The sequence below is a fragment of the Poecilia formosa genome, unplaced genomic scaffold, assembly GCF_000485575.1.
Source record: "Poecilia formosa unplaced genomic scaffold, Poecilia_formosa-5.1.2 Scaffold82, whole genome shotgun sequence".
In the NCBI taxonomy this organism is placed as follows: domain Eukaryota; kingdom Metazoa; phylum Chordata; class Actinopteri; order Cyprinodontiformes; family Poeciliidae; genus Poecilia; species Poecilia formosa.
Genome location: NW_006800021.1, coordinates 909,257 through 933,276, shown reverse-complemented (window position 1 = coordinate 933,276; position 24,020 = coordinate 909,257). Strand labels below are relative to the sequence as shown.

Below are 24,020 nucleotides of genomic sequence, written 5' to 3'. Positions count from 1 at the left end.
AAACATAACCTGAGTAAATAAAAATTTTATAGTTTTCAATTCAAAGCTAAATTTTTTTTAGAATTAAACAACAACTATCCAACCCAACCTGCCCTCTAACCTATGAACTCATCCTGGGCATTATCTAGAGTAACGTAGCTCATAATACAGCACCTTTTGACCTTTTGCACGGGAGCTGCAATGGAAATTTCGTTGAATTCTGTTCAGTGACAATAAATGCTATCTATCTATCTATCTATCTATCTATCTATCTATCTATCTATCTATCTATCTATCTATCTATCTATCTCTTTCAGATTTATGTCGGTTTTTTTTGGCCATTTATCGGTAGACTTGCTAGTTCTTGACTAGGCCACTTCAAAACTTTTACATTTTTTGTTTTTTGAGGGACCTGGTGGTGACCTGCTACCTAATCCAAGTCAGCTTTGACTTAAGGTCACACACTGATTCCTCTGTCTTGTTCTTTAAGATTTTCTGGGTGAGAGCAGAACTTGTCCAGGTCCTGAAACAGCATTGCAGCCCTAGCATTGGCTTCAGCCCTGAAACTCTCCCGTATCTTACTTATTGTTGAATCATCAACATCGACTTTGACTCAAACAAGTGAGGCATGCAGTGTTTTTTTTTCATTTTCTTGCCTCCTTGATAAGTTAGAAATGCTCTCTTGGAGTAATTCTGGTAGACCAGTCACTCTCAAGGTTCATCACTGTTCTACGTTTAGCTCCATTTGCAGATATTTTGTTTCATTAGATTTTGTCATCTAATGAAAGGGCAGTGCCTCCCATGTTTGCTGCCTCAGGCACCTGTCTGCCCACATCTTATGTTTTTTTGTTTTTTTTGTTTTTGGACGGACTGTACGGAAACGTCAGTTTCCTCCCAGAGGGACTAATAAAGGTATTATATTCTGAATGTCCTTAAATAGAAGAATGACTCGTGGTTTTTTTAACTTCATGTTGCTGGACAGATGCTGTTAAGGTACTTTTTTTATTGTACTGGTATGGTAGCGATCAGGCCCAGTCAGGATCCTGCTTTGCTCCTCTGACTAATCGTATTTTGACAGGACCAGGTTGGCTGGTAGAGCATAGGATTTGGATTTGTTTCTCCTTCATAAGAGGAAATTGTCATTTGAAAACATCTTGTATTTACTCAGGCTATCTTTGTTGATTTGACGATCTGAACAATTTAATATAACAACACATTTGTAAATGGGCAAATGTTTTAGGGTTCATTTCTATAGTTAACCTAAAAAAGGAGTTGCTTTGTTTTTATCGTTTGTCAAATCTTTTCGCCTTCCTATTTTTATCCCGTTTAAGCATTTGTTTTCCTCCCCCTTTGCATTGACAAAGTAAAGCGCTACCCTGCGCTCCACTGTTTGTTGCCATGATGTGTCAAGTCTCGGAATAATGAAGACAGCGCTTGTCCTTTACATTCTTTGCTAAAAAGGGAGCTCATAAGAGGGACTTTATTTAAAACATGCTCCTTATTTGCAAATGAGCGGCATATGGTGCGGGTTATTGTAGCTCGGAAGCAATCACCCAAACAAACAAAGCAGCTATAAATGGTTTGTCATCCTTAATCTGCCTCAAAGGGCTACTGTTAAAGCGCCGAACAAAGCAAACTTCAAAAAACATTGATCTCTGTGGAATCGGGGGGGAGGGAGTTTTTTTTTTTTCTTTTCTTTTCTTTTTTTTATGTTGTTTTAATAGAACATGTCACATTCCTGCTCCCCGGCATCAGCACACTCACAGAAGGATGAAAACAAACAAGACCTCCAAAAAAAGCTGGCAGAGCCCTTTGGCTCGAACTGTCAGTTTAAGTCGGCAGGGAACGAGGCCTTCTCTTTATCTGAAAGGCGAAGGGGAGGGATTCGGAGCGAGAGAGGTGCAGTTTAGCTTGGAGGTAGTGGAGTGGGAGGAGGAGACTGAGGTGAGGGGGGGGAATTGTGCAAGCAAAGCAAAGTCTAGTAACGAGGCCAGGAAGTTTCATGTTGTCTGGCTCCCCCTCGCCGGCTATCTGATGGTGCTATCTGCAGTGTTTGTAGCCTCCAGGCACCTCCTGGGTACTGAGCTCTGACACTCAATCTGCTCGGCTGCAGGGTCCGCTTGATTTCTGGGGGCTGCTTATCTGCAAGTGCTCCGGGCTTTACAGTATGATGGTTTTGAAGGAGGGCTCAGGGTGCTGGGTCAGAGGAGCTACAGGGATCTGCAGGGCAGAGGCTGAAAGGCTGGAGGAGGAGGAGGAGGAGGAGAGTGAAGAAGAAAAACACAGGGGTAGGAGAGAGAACAGAACGTTGGAAAAGAATCAAGAATGCTGTGCGTCTAAGTGGAGTGTCAACAAGACAGACCACCAGTAGCATTGATGAGTAATCTCATAAGTGACTTTTTAAACTGATCAAGGTCTAATGATTTACCTCCCCGCAAATAAAAACTAATCAGTCATGTGTGTGTGTGGAGACTGTTTAACTGACCCGAACCAGTAAGAGAAGATTAAATATGTCTGATATGACGCAACATCTCAGTTCAAGATTGACAATCTGGCAAAATAAATTCATGATTTTCTTAATTATTTTTAACACAATTTCTCTTTAATAAAATATGACTATAAAAGAAAAACATATTTTACATATTTGTAAAAATCACAATCACTTCTGCCTTCTCCCAGTTCTCCCAGTACTAACCGCAAAAATACGCCACTCAGTCAGAAACAACCAATCAGAGCCAGGAGGAAGGTCTTAACGCCATCAATCACTCTCATGTGCAAGATGCTCACACCTCCCCTCTTGTTCTCTGCTACGTTCACCACAACATAGCCTGTTACAAATGCTAAGGCTAGTTAGCATAGTCAGTGATGATGGTGGCTTTCCTGGAACGGTGGGTTGTCTGTCTGCCATTAGCACATGTAGCAGCACGTACACAGGGATGATTAACGTTCAACCAGGAGCTTTTAACGTCCAAAGCTCCTGGTTGTTTTTGACCAGGAGGAGTACATTCTTCAGACTGGAGGAGGTCATAGATTATCTGTCTCATATTATACCCTCATGACATGGTGATAGTTTTAGTAGTTACGGTAAAAACATGTTTTTATTAAACTGACATGCTGCAGCTTTACTGTTGAAGAAAGCTTCTGTTTGCCTCAAACAGTTCTGAAATGCAATTTTATTTTAAAAGGTTATGAATATTATTTTCACGTAAAGTGCACTCTTGCAGTATAATAAGTTTGAAATTTTCCAATAGTCATTACACGGTGCAAATTTATCAGTGATCTTTTTAATTTCTACATTAATTGTTTTATAATCCCTATGCTACTGGGGGTAGTTATAGCAACAGTATTATTATTATTATTTTTTATTATTATTATTTTAGTCCTCTCTCACCAATGTAGCTCCTGCTACATTATATTTGTCAGGCAGTAATTACAGTCTGGGCACACAGTGCACCCAGCATTCAAACTGTTGGTTGAAATCGCTGACATTTGTTGCTGTTGGGTTTGGGCCCAGTGCAGAATGTTCTGGGATTCAGAACACACCATCATGTCATAATGGACCATTCAAAAATCTACCTCTTAACCATTTCCATTATGTCCGTTGCCTTGGTTATTTATTTTCAAATAAATTAGAGGATAATAAAATATTTAAAGCAATGCCATAATATAGAGTTAGACGCTCTGTCATGTTGAAGATATTTTGGCAGGAGTGTCGTTAGTAGGTAGAAATTATTTTAATTTCCATAACTGGCAATGAGAAAATAAGTTTCCATATATACATTTACAAGATTAAAAAATTGCCTTTTGGAACAGACCAATTTTATATTGAGTGGTTCCTCTGTATGAACCAAATAGAAATACTAAAATGCAGTGTGGTAATTATTAAAATCAGTTTTAGTTTAATCCTTACCACTTAAAAAAATTATTTGCTAGCTGAAGGAAATGGAGAAAAATGTACCTGGTGTGTTGCAGTAACAAGGCTTTGAATGTCTCTTACAGGCCACCGTACAGTCTCTCTGCTTGGCAGAGTTCATGCTTCCCTGTTGTTCTGCCTTGCCGAGCTTCAGTGTTTCAGTCAGTCTGAGTTTGTTGTGGTAATGCTAACCACTTTGTGCTAATCTGCAGCGTAAGACACTAAAGACAGGTTTAAAATCTACATTTTCTCTCATTTAGTCGATTTTTCAAAAATGATTTTAAAACTCTGTTTTCTAGCAACTGCTCTCTCTGTCACTCACACAGAGCATCATTTTTATTCTCTGCTTGTACCATGAATAATTAATGACCACTCTTATTTTTATGGTTTTACAAGGGAAGTTAGAATTAAATAAAACGAATATCGGCAAGTCAATCAAAGACCAGAGGTGGGCATTTGGTGGATCTAATAAATATCTCATAATTTAAGATGCAATGTAAGCTTTGGTTCTTTTCTGTCACAGTAAAAGCAACTTTTCTCAATAGTAATGTCTGAACTATATCAGGTTGTCATAACGTGGCATTCGTGCTTCTGTGTCATCACTAGACGTTCGGTGACATTTAGCTAAGTGACTGAAGACGGATGAGAATTAGAAATAATCTTTGGAGCACCGAGTGACGGCAGATAAGCTACGCTTCGACTTATCCTTACTGTCTCAATCACTGTGGAGAACTGGATAGGGAATTGTTTCCCGAACCAATTCTCTCAGCGCTTTGGGCGGCTTCATTATAGCCTTAGCAGTGGGGAACTATGTGGGCATTGTTTCCTTTGCTTTCCACCTGCTTGTTGTTCAAGAAGAGATGTGCAAAGGTTCCAGGCAATTTATCAAACTCTCTGGGGCTTCAAGATTAAGAACCCCAACATCTCCCTCTGCACCTGGGAGATAGGTGCTGCAGGAGATGCAGAAAATGTCACAAAATTTCTTTACAACGATCTGGCCATCCTGTTGCTTCCTGTGGGCTGGGCAGATTGTACCTCGTAGGTTGAAGAGAGGGTTAGGGGGGCAGATGGGTTTGGTGGGGTGGCATTTCAGCTGAGCTTAAAAGACAACACACCACTCCTTCCCTTCAGATGAAGTGATTAAGCTCAAGTCTCCAACCCCCAATCTTTTGAAACCACCCCAGGCCAAGAAGCGGCTCTTGTTTTCACGCACGATAAAAGCACAGAGCTTTGTCTGTGACAGTATAATCTGACTAGTCTGTTTTGGGAAGCTTTATCTCCACGGTGTCAGGGAGTAAAAAAAGTGCTTTTGGTTGAGCACCGAAGCTCAGGCTCTCAGACGCCCGTTTGGCTTGTCATAATCACGTTTAACGCTAAATGAGTCTACTCTCTAAACAGAGCTATCTCAGAGTCATGTGTACATCCTTGTTTAGGCTGATTTGGATCCTACGACCCCTCTTTGTTGTGGAGAAAAAAACACTTAGCTCCCTGCCAGATGAGGCTTTTTCTAAAGATCTCAATCAAATACTGGATTATGTCAATTATTATTATCTAATAAAACTTTGATGCTGCATTGCACAAAGCAACAGTGATTCATTGGATTAAATGTTACATCCAGTGAACATAAGACGATTGAATACAACTTATATTTTGCACAGTATCGTTTTTGTAGCGATAATTTTCTGTGTTTCTAGTTTCTTTTTGAGCAGTCACTGAAGTTTAACTTTCTCATTGTTCTTTGTGTCAGAAATGGAGACAGACGCTGTGTTTCTATTGACCATATGATTGCGCAATTTGACATTTCGAAAAGACATTCATTTTCCGTTTCGGAAAATTGCAGTGTTCCCACTGCGCGAGGATGAGGCGTTATTTATTTTTTTCTTGGCTGAATCAAAATTAGCTTAAACTGAGATGGAAGTACTTTTTTGTGCATTATGCGAGTCACATAATCAACAACTGGATGTAACCAGTGGTGCAAACCACGAAGAAGAAGGTGGCAGGAAGTAGTTGGATATTTTTTAATGGCTTATCGCATGAACAAACTTATTCACGTGTGATTTTTGTTTCGGTTCACAACCACATTAGCGGAATGCTGACAGTGTTTTGTGCACATTTGTAACGGCAACGCAGTTACTGAAATAGACTGGTAACAGAATCCAACAATTTTCATCTGGATCATCAACCTGTGCTTGTTAGGGAGCATATTGGCTTTGGAAACCTCAGAGCCAAGACAAGGATTGTCATTCTCTAAGGAATTAGTACATGGACCACTGTTTCAGTTTTGCTAGCTACGCTAATCCTGCTAAAAGCAGATTAAAATGTCAACTCTGTGATCATTTTTTCATATATTTGTTAAACTCTGTTTTTCTATAACCGTTCTCTCAGACATGATGTTGCCTCTGCTCCCAACATAAATATTTAAGAATCGCTTGCAGCAGAAAGGCGAAAAAAAAATCAAATGGAGAATGACAGTCGGCCACAAAACTCTTAACGGTGCATCGCTGCTCAGTGTCTCTCTGTCTTTTTCCCATCTGACATCTTTTTTTCCCGCATGCCTCTTCCAGTTTTTTCTCACTCTGCTTAATTTCCAGAGACATGCAGGTGTCTCTATACTACTGACTTTTCACAGGGTGAAAATTAGAGATGGAAACCAGGAGCCCAGCAGGAGTCGCCTGGGCCCCGACATTGTCCTGGCCTTTGGGTGAGGCACTTCTTGTCAGGGGCCTCTCTAAGAGGGCTGCAGCTGTAAAAGAAGAAGAAGAAGAAAAAAACCCTATTTGTTTATCCCTCTGTGTGGTCGGACTTCAGTTCCTGGACCTCGCTGCCTTTCGCGCACCAGGGACCTGAGCTGTTGCTGCTAGCAACAGATAAAAATTGCTGTTAACCACAGCAGGTCCCATAACACATCAATCAACGGGTCTGCAGATAAAGGCTGCAGGCTTCTGGGGCCCTGGGTGAATGGCGCAGTTGAAAATCCTTTCCCAGTGGCTGAGCACACAGCTCAGATGATAAAGGCCTGCTATCATTCAGAGCTGTGAGAGGAAACTTCATCTTAAGCTGTGCAGCTCAGGTTTTGTTCTAATGGGGATGCATTAAAACAGCACCAAGCATAAATGCGACTCCAGGAGAAGTCATTTGAATAAAAAGGCGACTCTGTAAAGCGGTGATGACCCGTCCTCAAAACGACGACTCTAACATAGTCCGCTCATTCTTAATGAACTCCTAATTGCTTTTACCAGTTGGTTTTGCTTTAAATTACACTTAAAGGTCGAGACGTTCAGCTGCTTGGGGATCCGTACGCTTAATCTTTTATGTTGTTATGAAGGAATTCAAAATCAGCGCCAGGAAATTACTTAATGCAAGAGTTGTTGAAAGACCTCATGGCTGGAACAAAATCACAAGTTATTAGTTATACCACTCTGAAAAATGTGTGTATATATTTATATACATCACATATTCACATTCTGTCCTTACCCTATATATATATCTTCTATTTTTGCATTGTATGGTGAGAAATCTAGTTCAAGTAAAGATGGAAAAATGAAATGCTGATCTGATAGCTTTGTGAAACAATTACATAGTGAACATTTTGGCGTAAGTAAGTCTGTCATAGTAGGCCATGCCGCCCTCTGCTCTGATGCTCCGATGTTCACTTAAAGGCCATCAAATGATGTGTTTCCCTTTCGCCTGAACAAAAACAATAACAACAAAAAGATTATACGTTTTCACCAAAACCTTATTTTGTCTTGTGAAGCTAACGTTGTGCCGGATGTAACTCTTGTGTTATTGTGGAGCGCTACATCCCGTTGGCCTAATGGCTCATACAAATGGTTTCTTGAAGGTGACTTCCATGGATTATACTAATTCTACTGCCCTGAGATCTAATTCATGATGATAGCTTGTGTTCGTGGTAAGAAAGAAGAGCAATAATGACCTTTCCTCATATTAAATCCGGTTAATGTATTCCCACACGAAGCTCCCTGCTATCACCCATGTTAAAGTTAGTCGAAATGAAATGCGGGCTCTCATGGGTAAAAGCATTACTTTTATCCCCACAAGCCCAGCCTTGATTATCATGATTCTTAGTTTGTCCTGGATGCGCTCTCCCCTAACTCACATTTGCCCCACTTTAAACAAATAGGCCTATAATGTAACAATCAAAGCGTGCTCCAAGGATTTGTTTACCGCAGGCCCCTCTCACCATTAAGTTTCACGGACACCGTAGACAAATAAAGTGGTAATTCCACTTTATCATATGTTACATATACCACAATCAAGCGGCAATTACATGCTCCTTCCATTTGTAAGAGCTCCCAGTGCTGACATGGATGTTTTAATGAGGGCTGTAATGAACGCTCAGGGTGTTTGGCAAGTCTCTGAGATGATGCCGAGGCTTTTATGGCTTCCCATTATAACGTACAATTTGCATCAGCAAATTACAATGCTCCATATCATTATCCTGCACTGAGGCCCGATCATAAATTAGAGCTCCAATTACAAACATCTATCTGAGAAGCAGGGATGAATGCAGTGGCAGCCCACCATTTGCAGACAGACGGGATTGAAAGCCTCCTGTGGACTGTGGGATGAGATTTCCGTAGAGGTGTGATATTACCATAAACCGTCCTTGTAGGGAAGGAGCAGACCATGCTGCTGTTTTTTTTTTGTTTTTTTTTGTTGCTGTTTTTGTTTTTGTTTTGTCTCTGCTGTTCCATACAACATGTTTCACGTCAATAAAGTTTTTTGGACTTTAATTGCTGTCCACGAACAAATAGTTCACACTGATTTCAGAGGCAGACTGTTTCACACTTCTCATTCAAACATATGTTAACCGGCCCACTCAGCTGTGAAGAGAGGGGAAGCCTTGTCCATTGTGCTTCTGTTCGTAACGAGCCGGGCCTCCGTCCTGTCCACTCTGCTTCTGCTTGATTGTGTCTCCCTTTTGATTTGAACTTGATGTCTGGTTTCCTACTTTACAAAAAATGAAAAAAAAAAAAAAATACAAATATGATTTTTAATGTAGGTCATTTTCAATTCTGGGTAGGTATGAAAATAATGTATCTGTCCATCCATCCATGCAACTTGCACATGTATACGGGAGAAATGGAGAGTTTTGAAATAATTAATGTGTAGGCCTTGTTTGTCATGCACTGAATAATGTATAGTACAGATTAATTTTTTTGTGCCATATTATTTTGAATCTTTGCGTGCAATCACACCAGCCCTGTTTGGTGTTTAACCCTCTTGTGATCTTGGCGTGATGCTTGGGTGGAGCGCAGCAGATCAGACAGAGTGGAAGCCGGCGATTGCCCCGTCAGACCGTCAGTTCTCAAAACCACACAGGAATAAAACTTGTAAAAGTGCATGCGGGGTTAATGTGATTTCCCTGGACAGTGTACAGGGTAAAAAGCTTGCGGACCCCAATTGACCCCATCTCTTAAGACCGCGGGAGGGTCAATCAAACTTCAGGTTGACTAGAAAGTCTGGTTTGTTTGGGGAGGTGTGAACGTGCAATCGAACTCTAATTCTGACCATAAAACCGAACTCTGGTCCACCTTAAAACCTAGGTCTTGGTTCAGTATAAGTGAACTCTTGTACATGCATATGTGAATAACACGTGGACTGTAACATAGTGCATTCTGGGTAAACACAACTAAAACATATGAGCAAATCCAGCACTAGTGGGAGCTAAAATCCAACATCACTCCAGCTTTGTTTATATTTTGTGAAGAAGGAAGTTGCGCTCCGTGTCTTCTTCAGAGGTTTTTGTGTCGTTTCCTTCAGCAGTTCTATGTCTAGCGCCACCACAGGCGAAGGAGTAAACAGGTTTTTCAAAGGGTTTAATTCATTTGATAGAGAGCAGTATGAAAGCAAACCGCACCGGCTGAAAATGCAACAAATGTTGCAATTTTGGTTCCCAAACAAATCAACCAGTGAAAACACACCCAGCTACAAGATTTCCCTGATTTAAAGAGGCGCTGCATTCTTTTTGGTATCTCCTAAGAAACTCAGAGTAAACCAGTGACAATCGTAATTAAAAACACTCCCCTACCAAAACTGCGTAAATCTTTTTTTTTTTTATTATGATCAAAATCTTTTTTTTTTATTATGATCATACACTCCGCTCTCCTTTTTTAATATAGAGACCCACCGTTCTCCCAGGCGCAAACTGTAGCTGCAGATGAAACAAGCAGCAGTGTCTCTGTGATGACTGTGTTGCCTGTAATCTGCGACCTGTGACCAAATCTTGCATGGAGAGGTAGAACAAAAGGCGCACACCAACAGATCGCTGCTAGCAACAGGCAGAAACCCACCTCTACAGATGAGACAAAAGGCCCGCGGGCTTCCTGCGAGCCCACAAGAGCTCCACAACTCTGCACAAACATAGCCTGAAATTAAGAATAGCCGGAGGCAGGCCCATTTCTACAGCAGAGTTAACATGTTGCTTTTTCTTTGTCTCGACGAAATTCTAGCATGGGGTTGTAACAGCACAGAAAAAAAAATATATAGAAAAGATTTGTTGTTTTTGCTCAAATATAAAGGAAAACCAGTTGTGTTTTTTCTCCGTTTTCGTTCTCCAGCTATATTCACACCCCTTACTGCAATCTGTAGGCTCATTTTAAAGGTATGCTAATGTGCATGTTTTGAGGTGTTTCTACATTTGCACCTCATAGCAGTTATTACAGCTACTGCTGCTGCTCCTTTAGCGCTGCTATAAATCAAGTTTGGGTGGCTTAGGTACCCCCCCACTTCCCTAAGTCTGCCTGTGCGAGCAACATTTGTGAAACCTGTACAGTAAAAGAAGTTCTACTAAGTAGGTCATGTTCTGCCACTCTCCTTCTAATCACTCAACGAAAAAGAACATGTTTTTTATTTTTTTATTTTTTTTTTTTTTACCTCCGCCCGCCATCGGAGCCCCTCAGCCTCGCTCTGGGGATTTTTAGGAGCAACACACATTCATTTGATTTTCCTGGCATGTGTTTTCTCCTTCTTCTCTCCCCGCACAACCCTCGTTACTTTGCTTTCCTCGTATCTGACGATACACGAGCAACACCTACCCTGCTCCAGCTCACAAATGTACCACTTCCCCTCCTCCCTCCCTGCCCCCCCCCCTCTCTCTCCTTCCTCACTCCCCCCCTGCGCCTCTTTCTCGCTCACGCCGTCTCTCCGTCTCTCTCTGTGGAGAAGGTGTCTGACAGCAACAGCAGGCAAAGTATAAGATTACAGGAGAAGCAGGGGCAATTATACCTCCAGCCGATGCTGGTGTGTTTATGAGGAGAGTAACTGTTAATGACAGTGTTGTGGTTTCTCCAGAGTCCAGAACACAGCTTAAGCATGCCTGCTGGTTCTGTTAGCCCTGGCAGACATTCTGATTTTTGTTCTCTTTTTCCTCTGCCTGTTTTTGACACCAAGTAGACCTCATTATTAAGCTAGGTAATCTTTTGCTGCTGACTGATTAGAGATGAAAAGCATTTTTTGTTGTTTTTCTGTGCAAACACTTGTCCTAAAAACAAACAAAAAAAATAAAAATAAAATAAAACATGCAGGTGTTAGCAACTGGATATCCATCAGCAGAGCTTCGGCTGCTTGACCACTTCCCTCCTATGTGCTTTCACACACAGCAGACAGATTGTGAAGATTGGAGCGCGGTTTATGTTTAGATAAAGGAGCTGAAGCATAATTGCCCCATAGGTTTCCAGTGTCCAACACAGACGATTTCCATATGTAGTGCTCCTTGGAGACATTAAGCTAATTTTTAAATGCATAATGTTTGATTCTGTTGGTTATGCTGTCTTTTTTATTTATTTATTTTTTTGTTATTCCCCCACGAGATAGAGATACTAGAGATAAACTTATTGTTTTTTTTTATGTTGTTTTTGCTCTCATTTCATACATGTTGTCTTCTTTGTTTCACCAAGCTAAAATCTTTTTACATTGTCAGTTGGTGCTTGGAAACTGGTAACCAGTTCAGATACTCCCCGTTTAAAAAATTGCAACCTTGACTTGCTTGAGTCTGTTGGTTATTTCTGAAATACAATAGAAGCCCATGACCAGCCTCTTACACTGGGATTAAAATGCCCTGTAATAATTTTTATTTAGTTGTGTTTGAGTTGCTTTAACCCTCTTTATCGCTTTCAGCTGCAGAATTTAATTTAAAGCATCCTCATGAGGCAGCAAGCTGACAGAGTTGTACAATTGTCCTACAAAAGTATCCATACTTTTATAACCATGAATATAATTTGATCTAAACTCTACCACGTCTCTGACTCAACTCAAGTCTGACCAGCTTTCCTGGCCCTAATAAAGAAAAATGTTCCCATAGCATGATGCTGCCATCACCATACTTTGCCTTTGATCCTCACTGATAACAATCTGCTAACACCTTCATGGAAGGTTTGTGTTGATGCTCGGATCTCATGATGCACAGGGCTTCTTCACCAGCCATGTGAGGTCAGTTTGTTTCTCTGGATTCTATTTTGGCGAATGAGAGAAAAGAAGAGCTGAGTACAAACACACATCCCACTTTCCACATTTGATTTTTTAAAACCATGACCATGTCTACAATTATGCACAAGGTTATGTTGATCATTTAAAATTATAGTAAAATACTGCAGGGCTGAAACGATTAATCTGATTAATCGTCATCAGTCGATTACTGAAATGATCATCGGCTAATTTAGAAATTGATTAATCAATAAGTAGAGTATACGGGTTCAAAAAAAATCAAACATATTATTATTGGTAATTATTATAATTAAGCCAAAGCTGTAGAAAATATATATATATATACATTTTGTATTTAAGATAAACACCTTTGTTTGTAAATATGTTTTTATCCAAAGATCCTCAAGTGGTAAAGTTTTAGCTTTAGCTGGTTCAGATTCAACTAGAGGAATGCGATGGTATTGCATTTTAGGCAGTAAAATGTTTATTATTTAAATGACTAATTGAATTATGGAATAAAAGTCTTTCGTTGTCAATTAGAAATATGTAGAATGTGGAATTTTTTTTTAACCAATTAATTGAAGAATAATAATCAGAATCGATTACTATAATAATTTTTAATTTCAGCCCTAAAATACTTTGAATTTTGTGGTTTCACAATGTCCAAGGGGTCCGAATACTTTTGCGAGGCACTGCCTCTTCCTAGTAAAGGACAAATGTTCAGCATAAAAGTTATATTTGCCAATTGTCACCTTGCTAAACACAATAGCTGCAGTTCAGGAAGAGTGCATTAACATGACAGCCGCCCTCAAGTCTTTTACCCCTGACCAGCCGCGCTCAGAGCCCGTGCTCCGCCACCCCAGCGTGTGCTCGGCCTTGGCCCCCGTTCACGCTGGGGCACATGAGAGATTAACTGGGCTGGCTTACTCACTCAGCAGGTTCCGCGACTCCCCTCCACTCATCCTGGCCCAATCTGTCAGCTAACCTCCTGCTCCGTCGAGCCATGGCAGCAGGGCATCACAAGCCCGACCCGCCTTCATTACGCCTGCCAGATGGGCTGAGAATTAGATTCGAACACCCACTATGGAGAGGGAGTGGAGAGAGATTGAAGAGGGAGGGAGGTGGTGGAGGAAAAAAGAAAGAGGGGTGGGGGGGGCTTAAGAGAGAAAGAGAGAGAGAGATGAAGGGGGAGGAAAGTAATGTTTTTTTGTTTTCATTTATGTTGCAAGTTATTACATTTTAATGTCACACCCCTGGGACCTGGCAGCATTAAATGCCTGTTCTTGAATAATCGACACTAACTGCAAGCAAATGCTGGGGAGAAATGAAATTAGTGAGCACAGCAATTTGGCATAGTGATTATCAGCTCCTCGGAGGCACTTCCTGGTGATTTAAGAATGCTAACATTTAAGCAAGTCAGATCTCATTACTCTTCAAGGTTAAATCGAGCCGTGGCGTAGGGGAGGCAGATGCCTGATTGGAAGCAGTGCTTCGCCGTCTCTGTGTCTCTCTTCATTTTCTCTTTGTTCGTGCTAATGTTTCTCACTTCGGTGGCAAGACGGCGCAAGCAGAAAAGAGGGCCGTGCGAAATCTGTCAGACCCCAATGACACCTTTTGCCATCTCTTAATTAGATCAGGAATCCTCGCTCTCGAAGGCGTAATTCGTCCTTTACTGGAGATCATCGCTTGTTCAATGTCTTGCCGAGGCCTTGGTATTATTGTTCTTGATGTTAGTCTGCTGAAAAGGCAAAGATCATTGAAAATGAATTAACCAGAGAATTAACTCTGCTTTGATGACAAATAGTCTTGGCGGTACCTTGCAGGCAGGTTTTGACCAAACCACAACGCTGGAAGGTTATGGATGAGTCCAAAATGAGATGCGTTTCAAGAGCCATGCATCAAAAACGTTTATCGTTGCTTTACTGGGCGTCAGTACTGCATTTGACACAGTTGATCATAACATACCGACAATTTTCCATAGACTGCAAAATTGTTTGGGAATGTTTGTTACTGTGCTGAACTGGTTGAGATCTGACTTGACAGTCAAAGACGATGTTTTGCTTTTTGCCAGTTTTACATCTAAGATTACATCTGGTGTTCCACAAGGTTCCATTCACAGGCCACTGTTGTTTTTTCTATAATATGCCTTTCCTATAACTCATACTATGAAGTATTACATGGTACCTTACCATAAATATACTGATGACAGCTTTATATTTACATGTCACAACATAATAACAGTAACCTAATTAACTACTAAAGCTTGTTTTTCACTGAGCTGTATGGCAGCTGTATGTGAGAGTCCAACACACTATTCCTGGGCCCCCTTCAGATGTAGGGCCACAGGACAATACAGTATGGTTAGCATGGAGCTACTGAGGTCACACAAGACAGTTTATTAAGAGACAGAAAAACAGCAAAGCTTGCTACGAGCACAAGACATACCATTGCAAAATGTTGGCTGTCATGCTAGCTTAACACCACGTTAGCTGTTTGGTTATAATCTGTCCAGTGAGAGTCCAACAGCTGGTGGAACGTTCTCTTGACCATAATATAGTGTACCAAACCACACCGACCCAAGTCTCAATCAGTCAATCAAGTTTATTTATGTAGCAAATTTCAGCAAGAAGGCAGCTCAAAATGCTTTACATAAAAAAAACACACTAAAATACAAAGTCACAGAAGACAGTCAATGAAACATTACATTTTGTCAAGTGCCATCGTTCACGTCAAAGTGTTTATTAATGTTTCATGTATTATGGCTCAAAAGCTCCTCTAAACAGGCGAAAGTGTTCAAGCTTTGAATGGACAAGCAGAATTTTATCCAGCATAATGAAGGAATGACAGAAGTAAATGTTTGTGGTTCCAAAAAATGTAATGTGTCATGAGGACTTAGGCAGACTCAATAAAACTAAAACCCAAAATGCATACAAGTTTTGATTCTTTAGAAACGAACTCTCTAAATCACAAGATGTTCAGAAAATGATTGCCTCTTCAAATCAAGTCCGATTTATTTACTATTTACTGCATCTTTTCTGTTATTCTATTAGAATTTTTGCCAAATCTTAGCCATTTATTTATTGATTTTTTTTTATTTAACACATTTTCTATTTAACTCCATTTTTCTTTTACTTGTTTGAATACATTTCCTGCTACTGATGTAATTTCCTTTGCATCTGATCCTTTTTATTTTATTTTATTTGCATTACTTTGGGTGTCAGTGGCACTATACAGATACACTTGCCATACAAATCCACTTTGAATTCATCTGCTACTCAACTCTTTAATGAACAAAATAATCTAAGGAGTCTTTTATCCGTACCAGGAGGGAAAATGTTTATTACCTTCCAGGTTGTGCAACAAATATGCTTTTATGCTGTATTTCTAAGCCGTTCTTGGGAGCCAGAGACATTTTTCAAAGCAATTTCGGTTCTGGCACCTCCTGGTCCGGTGTTTACCTCAAGCCAGCCGTACACATCTGTTCTCCACACACACTTGATCCAATTAGGTGACACCAGACAATGGCCGTCTCCTCAACAAGCCCAACTCCGGCACCAGGGCCCCAGAACAATACGGAAGTGTTTTTCTCTTCCATTACGTTGCGTCAGATCCTTTTAAATGTGTTTACCTGCTTCCGATGTGTCAGCCCGTGTTTTCCAAAAGCGGGTCTCAGCTAGCTGGGAGGAAGAGAACCTGATGATGTGACTAATACAGGTGCACGTTTTACCTCCTGCCGCCCTGATACAAGTTTAGGGGACAGATGGGTTGGACTGTTGTTCTCACTTTCTGCACTCCGATGAAGTCAAAACACTTTTTCCACTACAGTGATGAGATTTATTTACAGCACTAACAAAGCCACCTTTGGGAATATGTCTATTTGTTTTTTTTCCAAGCTGTTGTTTTCTTTCGCGGGAGGGGAAATCATTGCAAGTCAAATGTAATCATTCCACCGCTTGGTTATGCGCCGTCTCGAATAATAATAGTATTAGTTTGGTCCCTGGTATCGCAGACATCAGGCTTGTAATTTTAATTTCTGAGACACAAGTGACGGGGCTGATCATAACCAATCATAGATGTCACTTTTTTTTTTTTTCATAACAGTTTTATTCTTGGGTGCGTTCTAAAAAAAAATAAATACATAAAAAATTTGGCTGCCTGCATTCATTATCATGTGCATTCCATGTTGTAAACAAACATGGTAAACTGCAGTGTGGGAATGTTTTTCCTCCTACTTACACAGTGTTTGCGCTGTTCCGCATCTGATCTCCCTACATCACATTTCATCTTTGTTGTGGCCAGAAGGATTTCTGGATTATAGCTGGTTTACCCCAGGAATGAGGGAAAGGCCTCTAAATCGCACCTAGACATTTCCACATAAAACATTCATGCTTAAGTATGATTAGAGGAGATTAAGGTGGGTTTGTTTTGTGTTTGAGACGGCCCCTTGACAATTTGGGAATGGATTGAACAGCTTTCGCTTTCACAGCCTTCTTAATGCCATGCCAGAGTTTTCACCCAGATTTACACTGTTATTTACATTGCAGTGCTGCTTTCATGAAACAAGGTAGTGGCTGTAAAGCTAAAAGTAATTACACCACTCGAACTTTTCTGCCCTGTTCCATCACAACCAAAAACTTCAAATTCATTCTGTGGGACTTTTTTTGTTGTAGAGAAACGCAAGTAAATATTTTGAAATGATTCTTTTATTTCTTTGCAGTTACTAACAGATTAAAATGTGAATTTTGTTCATATTTATTATTGCAAAATAACTCAGGCTCAGTCAAATCCCACAACAATGTTGAGTCTTACAACACATTCTCAATTGGATTTGGGTCTGGACTTTGACCGGACCATTGCAGCACATAATTACACTTCAGTTCTAATCATTTCTCTCCGTTGCAGTTCCAGTATTTTGTGTGACTGATATTTGGTCTTTTAACAGATTCCCCCCACATGAGTCGTGGATGACTCCAGCTCCCCTTGAGTCACCACTAGTGCCTCCTTTTGAAGGACAGATGACGGACATAAAAATTGTAAAATAAGATACAAAAGATACAAATAAAACTTAAAAGAACTTGACCCCCAAAGTTTTAATCAGTGCAAATTTAGCACAGTCTAAATGGAAAGAAAATGAATAGGACAGTTTTGAGGCTTCATTGTGACAAAATGTGGGAAAAAAAAGTAATGGGAAGTAACTTGAGTAAATTTATACGGTCACAATCACACACTAAAACACAAATTGAAGGACAAATTACTTAGTACCTGAAATCGAACCCACAACTCTCAGATTTCAAGATAAGTTTCCTTCCCACCAGGTCTCAGTTGCGTGTGAAGAATTTCACATGGAAAAGTTTCTGTTGTAACTCAAAAGCATCTGAACGACAAGGAATATGAGGCCTGTAGCTAAACCCACTAACTTTATATTAATAAAGAAAAAAACTGAATGTGTGTGCCTGGAGTTCACAGAATATTCAGTATCTTGTGCATTGTGTCCAACCCCGAGCGCTCGCTCCTCAAATAGCGTACTGTTCTCCCAGATGTGAATCCATCTCTCCGTCTCTGCCGTTCTGCTGCCATGTATCCCATTTCCATATCATCTTCGCATCATGTATATGAGACGGTGCCCTCCCATGTGCGAGATGATGCCATCCCCAGATAGATTCGTTCAAACATAATGATAAAAGATGAGTTTGGACAGAGCTACTTATTTGACAATCATTGAAGTGCCACTGTGATGGATGGCAAGGAGAACTTCCACTCCTCTCTCCTCCCACCCCATAACCGTGGCTGGGATCCCCGATACCTCCTTCTTTATTTCCCCTGCCTGAGCTCAAGGTCTTGTCTCAGTTTGAAAGAGAAATTTCAAATTGAATTAAAATTGCTCACTCACCCAAAGCAGCGGCCTATGCGCCTTAAAAATCACATAAATATTCCTACAGCCCCTTCCTCACGCTTACCGCACCCCCACTTTTATGGTCACCTGCTAATGTAAATTATTCATGCCAGGGGGCCCACAGCATCACTTTATTACATTGAAGTGCCTGTGACACAACTGATAGCACCACCAGAGGCGTCACGTGTTAGCTCTGCTATGCTAACGTATTTGGTAAAGTGAGTTCAAGGAAAGACAGAGTTAGAAAATCTGACTATATGAAAGATATTTTAAGGAGGAAATCGCACAGCTTCAGCAATGAATCAATCCTTCACTGAACGAATGATTTTATATCTTTGGAATGGGAATACGAACTGGGAACTGCAGGGTCACTGTTTGAAACAGACTAAAAGGGCCTGTTGCTGTCATGATGTGTGGATGAGGTGGTGAGGAGAGACGCAGAGACCCAGGTTGTGATGAAGATGATGATGATGATTTAATGATAAATATCCACGGAACAGAACAACAGGGAGCACAACGAACACACGACGGCACAGGGAAACTGGCTAGTACACACAACGAGGATCCGACAAGAGACAAAGACAACAGGTGGGACTAAATACACTGGGAGGGTAATCAAAGAAACGAGACACAGCTGGGATCAATCAACAGGGAAGACAAAGACTCACCGGGGAACAGACTAATAAACTCAGAAAAACCTCAAAATAAAAACACAGAAAACATATCACAACAGCACCCCCCCGCCCCCCACCCCCACTTAAGGGCAGCTACCAGATGCCCCAAACAAAAAAAGTTCAAACACAACAAGGGTGGGCGGAGGGGCGCTGGACAGGGGGCTAGAGCCCAAAAATCAATGAAAAACATCCGGATGTTGATCTTGTGACTTGTGTGATGGACAGAAGTGTTTCCATTGTAGTTTTGTGAAATTCACTGACTTCAAAACTTTTTTAAAATCAACAAAAGAAGCAAATGTAATTGATTTAAGCAAATTTATTTTAGAAATGTAAAATTGCGCACTTATACGTTCGGTGGAAATGCATCTGCTGATAATCAAACAAGCTAAGTGTGAGTCTTTTCTTGTAATGGAGTTTCTGCGTCCTTGTAGCACCTAAGGTAAGATGTGTTTTCTAGTAGGAAATGATGTCATTTTAGTGAAAAATCTTCTAATTCCTGTCACCAGTGATTTTTCTGACTGTAATGTCTAACCCGTTGTAATGTCTCGCTCAAGTTTCACCATCCAAATTAGACTCCATTTTAAGACTCAAGCTTTTTGATCACGTCAGCAGGGAGATTATCTTTCTGCTCCTGAAAGAATGCTTCTCAGTAGCAGTCAGGCCATTACTTTGCATCCATACTGGGCGCTATTTATTGGAACCATGAAATCTAATCTCTGAGCTCAATTGTAAGTGCAAAGAATCACTTTGATCACAATATTGAATGAAAAGCAGCAGTTTAGCCTCGTGGAAGAACAAACCCACAGTGAATACCTCTGATGTAGTATAATGTCGGCCCAGAGGGACAGGACATCATTCAGCTACAGCTTTTATACAAAGGTTTAATAACGACTAAGAATGGTTTGATTGATTGGGATTTCCAAGCTGTCACGTCTTGTATCTCTTCTACATATGTGCCCAGCAGATTTAGACACGCACACACACAAAAAAATCAAACTTTTCACAAATTACATTTCCTGAACTTGCAAAGAGCCGCTGCAAGCTGGCAGTGTTGGTGTGCAAAGTAAACAAGAACAGAAAGACAGAGGATGAGAGAGAGAGAGAGAGAGAGAGAGAGAAAAGAAAAAAAAGGTTGAATAGGGTATGAAAGTGTTTCCACTGACAGTTTGTGTTAAACCGGTCTCAGATATGCTCTTTGTGAAGCTTTTCTCGCCTTTTCAGAAACCACCCGCGCGTCTGTAAAGGTGCTGGGCGAGATGAGTGCAACTGATACTGTGGTTCCCACACGCTTTGCCGTCTGAAATTTCACAACCGATAGTGGTTACTGACAGGGAAGGCTTGATAAAATCTCACCTGATTAGAGAGAGAGAGGAAAAAAAAAGAGCAGTGAAAAAGAGTTGAGGCATCGGTGAGTAAAAACGAGATGAGATGGCAGGCTTCGCCGGGTCTCTGAGGTTGCGTCTAGGTTTCAGTTGACACATCTCTGGCTGGGCCGACGCGCACCGCCATCTCCACAAGCCAGTGGGTTGAGTCAAGACAGACAGAAGAAAAACCACACAGACATTGCTTTACCTTGTGATTGCAAATTTGCGAAGAGTGGGTTGTGAAGGTCGGTTACCAGGTTTCCCTTTCACAAGTTGGATTTAAAAAAAAACAAACAAAAAAAACCAGCATAAGCACCTGCTGATTATTATGTTTCTTTTTTTTTTTTTTTTGCTTTCTGTTTTTATGGCTTCTACTTGAAACTGCCACCGCTGAGAAGTGAAATTCTCCACATGGTTTCTTAATTGCAACTCACTTTCCCCAGCCCAAACTAGGCCCGACACGCGGGACTCCTCCAAGGAACCGAAAGATGAGCTTTTCCCCACGTAGGCAGAAGATCTGACCCCAAAATAGCTAACCTTCCCGACTCCTGGGAGCTGTTAGACCGAAAATGAACTGCTAAGAGAGATAACATCGCAGCCAGGCAGCGGTTCTTTTTTTTTTTTCTTTCACTTTTTTTTTTTTTACTGTTGAGAAACGGAAGAAGGAAGGAAGGCTTCAAGATGGCATCATCCTGTTTGTTCTCTTTCTGACTAACTCCACCATGATTATTCTCCGACTATCTGATTTTCTCAGATTCTATGCGCCCTGTGTTGTTGCCATTCAAGATCAGAAAGAAAGGCATTCGGCGGGCTCATCAGCATAGGTGGGAACATGTGGCAGCGAGAACTCTTTGAAAAACAAATTTTCTACCTAGAATTTCACTTTTTTCTTTTTTTTTTCCTGATTGAATCCTTCAAAGTTCAGTAAATAGACACATGTCAGACAGGGTCCACCCTCTCCCCACCTACCCACCCTCCTTCCGTTAGACATTCTTGCTAGCAGAGTTACCGTAGGTCCTCATTACAGTGACAGCTCTGTCATAATCTATTACACTGACTGGAAGCCTGGGTGCCTCGTAACTGGAACCAAATATTGGTTTTGCAGATAAATTTAGGGGTAAAAAAAAAAAAAAAAAAGAAAAAAAAGTCACATTAATGATGACAAAAATAAACAGGAGGCTTGTCGACAGGATGGGGGTGGTTGTCCCGCGGGGAAAGGAACCTCAGGGATGTAAAAATGGCAACGGCATCACCCAATACGGCTCCCGCTACCTACCCAGAAAATCTCTCCCCCTTCGCAGAGAAAGCTGCTACGGGACGTGGTAGCTCCAGTAAGACAGCAGAAGATTTCATTTGCCCCTCTGCAAAGATCCCAATCCGAAAGCACGCCGCCTTTGGGGTAATGTTAGGTCTTTTTATAAGTTACAAAGATGTAATTAGACAAATTAGCTCAGCAGACACTCAGGGTTGTGTTTTTTTTATAGCGGCGTGTTGCTTAGCTTGGTAATTAGCAGGCAGCATCTTGCTACAAAAATCACACGCTGCACCCGAGGCCTTGCATTTGTAACCTGACAACCAGTTTCTGCACAGTAATGAAGGCTTATGCGTCCCTCAGGCTCCGTTTGTCTCAGTTGCAGCCAGGTTTGATGTAGGAATTCACACAGAGCCACTGTGCAAAATCTCTTGTTTATTCCCAGCGTGTCGTTTCCTCGCAGCTTAAAACGCGATGGTCCTTTTTTTCCCGACTCGGCGACGTATTCAAATCAGGCCGTGTTTTTTTTGGGGGGGAGGAGGGGTTTTGTTGTTTTTTGTTTTGCCTTATAGACAGAGACTTTGATTTGAGCCAATCACCTTTATGGCTCAATTCATCAGGGCCACGACCGACGTGTCCTGTTGGGTCTCCTGGCACCAGAGGAGCTGATCAGCCGTTTCCACTCCGGGCTTGCCGCTCTCCCACTTTTAATGACTTTGCCAATGGTGATTTTGACTAAGCGTGTGTTTTTTATTAACTCCGAATAAATTCCTCATCTGCCTGACACTAGACATTCTCTGTGAATTGGATGGAGTGGGCTGAATGCCAGATTGCGAAAAAAGAAAAAAAAAAAGAAAGAAAAAAAAGAAAAGGGCCCGTCGAAATGCAGATTAACTGGGAATGGAATTGATTTGCCTATTTACTCTGTGCGACCACATTCAATTTGTGTCTGTTTATCGCAAATATGCCTTAGTTGCGAGCTTTTCACACTTACAATGGGTTTTCATATGCGGGCGGGAATTGATTTTTCTCTCCGTTTTCCCTTCGTTTGTATCCAGTCGCACAATGAGAGGCGACTCTTTATCTGGAAAGACATCACATGTAAGGTGCTTTGACTAGGTACACATTCAATGAGTTGTAACTCACTTCATTCACCAGCGTTTCTCTACTTTTCACTAGTATTATTCAAAGCATGTTAAGGCCTTCTGTTTCATAAGTTAAAATTATTGCAGACCATCAAAGTGTGCAGTACTGGCCAACCCCTTGATTGTCTTCACGTTGCATTCACGGATTTAATGTACTTTATTGGGGTTTTATTGATAAACCTACAGAAATGGTGCTTAATTGTAAAATGGAAAGAGAAGTAGTGCATAGTTTTAAATTTTATTTACTAAATTAAATTCCAAAAAGTGTGGTGGACAATTGCTGTCAACCTCTTAACTTAAATGTCTGTAAAACCTTTCAGAAAGCGACTAATTAGAATGAATACATTATATTGGTGAAGTCCAGATGTGTGATTTAATATCAATATTAATCCATCTGACTAAGCAGTAGTCAAACCTTTTTAGTTGTTGCTAAACATTGTTTCTATAGCAACAACAGAGAAACAGACTTCAGGAAAGCATGTTTAATATTGATGCAAGTAACTTTAGACTGGGCAGAAGTTCACACAAACATTTCATTCTATCTCTGGTTGTATGTTTAATGGGTTAATGTCTGTGTTTTAGAGTGTCCTAGTCAAAGTCCAGACCTAAAACCTAATTGAAAGTCCTTTCCAAGGATGAAAATTGATGTTTGCAAAAAATTGATTCTGAGTGAAAGCTAGTAGAACGTAGCTGAAAAAGTATTTACCAAGTACAGATACGTTCACTTTTCTTTAGAATTTCCTTTAAACATAAAGGAAATTATCCTTTAAACATAAAGGAAATTATCAAGCAATATGTTGTTCTATCACATAAAATCCCAGTGAAACAGATTGTACTTTGTCGTTTTAACAAAATCTTAAAAAAATCACAAGGAACATTAATCATTTTTTAAGGATACATTTATCCTTCTTTGCTGGCGACTGGTGTGCCGTTGCCATACACCCTGACATCGGAATACGTTTTCCTCTCAAACATAGTCTTATTTGTAGGCAGAATCTTGGCACATCGTGCTGCATTCACTGACACTGCAAGTGTACAGTTGGAGTGTGTTGTGAGAGAATACCAGCACACATAACACATGAGCTTTGTGGTACAAAAAGATAAGGCTGGAGCGAGCAGTACGACAGGGAGCACAGGACTGGAAGACAGCAGAGTGCAGACTTATGGCCAAAAGACTGGGCCGAGAGTAATGAGCGCCAGCTCTCACCACGGCTGCAGGGGCAGCTGCCAGAGCAAGACAGGGTGAAGAGCAACAACAGCCTTGGGAAGGAGAAATGGCTGCCTCGAAGTGGTAGCTCACTAACATTTGGAAAGGATAGGAATGGATGATAAGGAGCACATCTTTAGTCAGCTTC

General features: G+C 40.9%; 1 protein-coding gene and 1 long non-coding RNA gene across 9 annotated transcripts in view; one reads left to right on the top strand and one right to left on the bottom strand.

Moving 5' to 3' along the window:
* Positions 1–18,235, bottom strand: LOC107836769 (uncharacterized). The gene is made up of 4 exons (XR_001662722.1): positions 18,224–18,235; positions 18,096–18,101; positions 14,646–14,654; positions 1–231 (listed from the first exon to the last, which is right to left on the bottom strand). It is a non-coding gene; the product is annotated as an uncharacterized LOC107836769 (long non-coding RNA).
* The window catches only part of fbrsl1 (fibrosin-like 1), a 254,770-nt gene that overhangs the window by 60,020 nt on the left and 170,730 nt on the right, over positions 1–24,020 (top strand). The window lies entirely within an intron of this gene.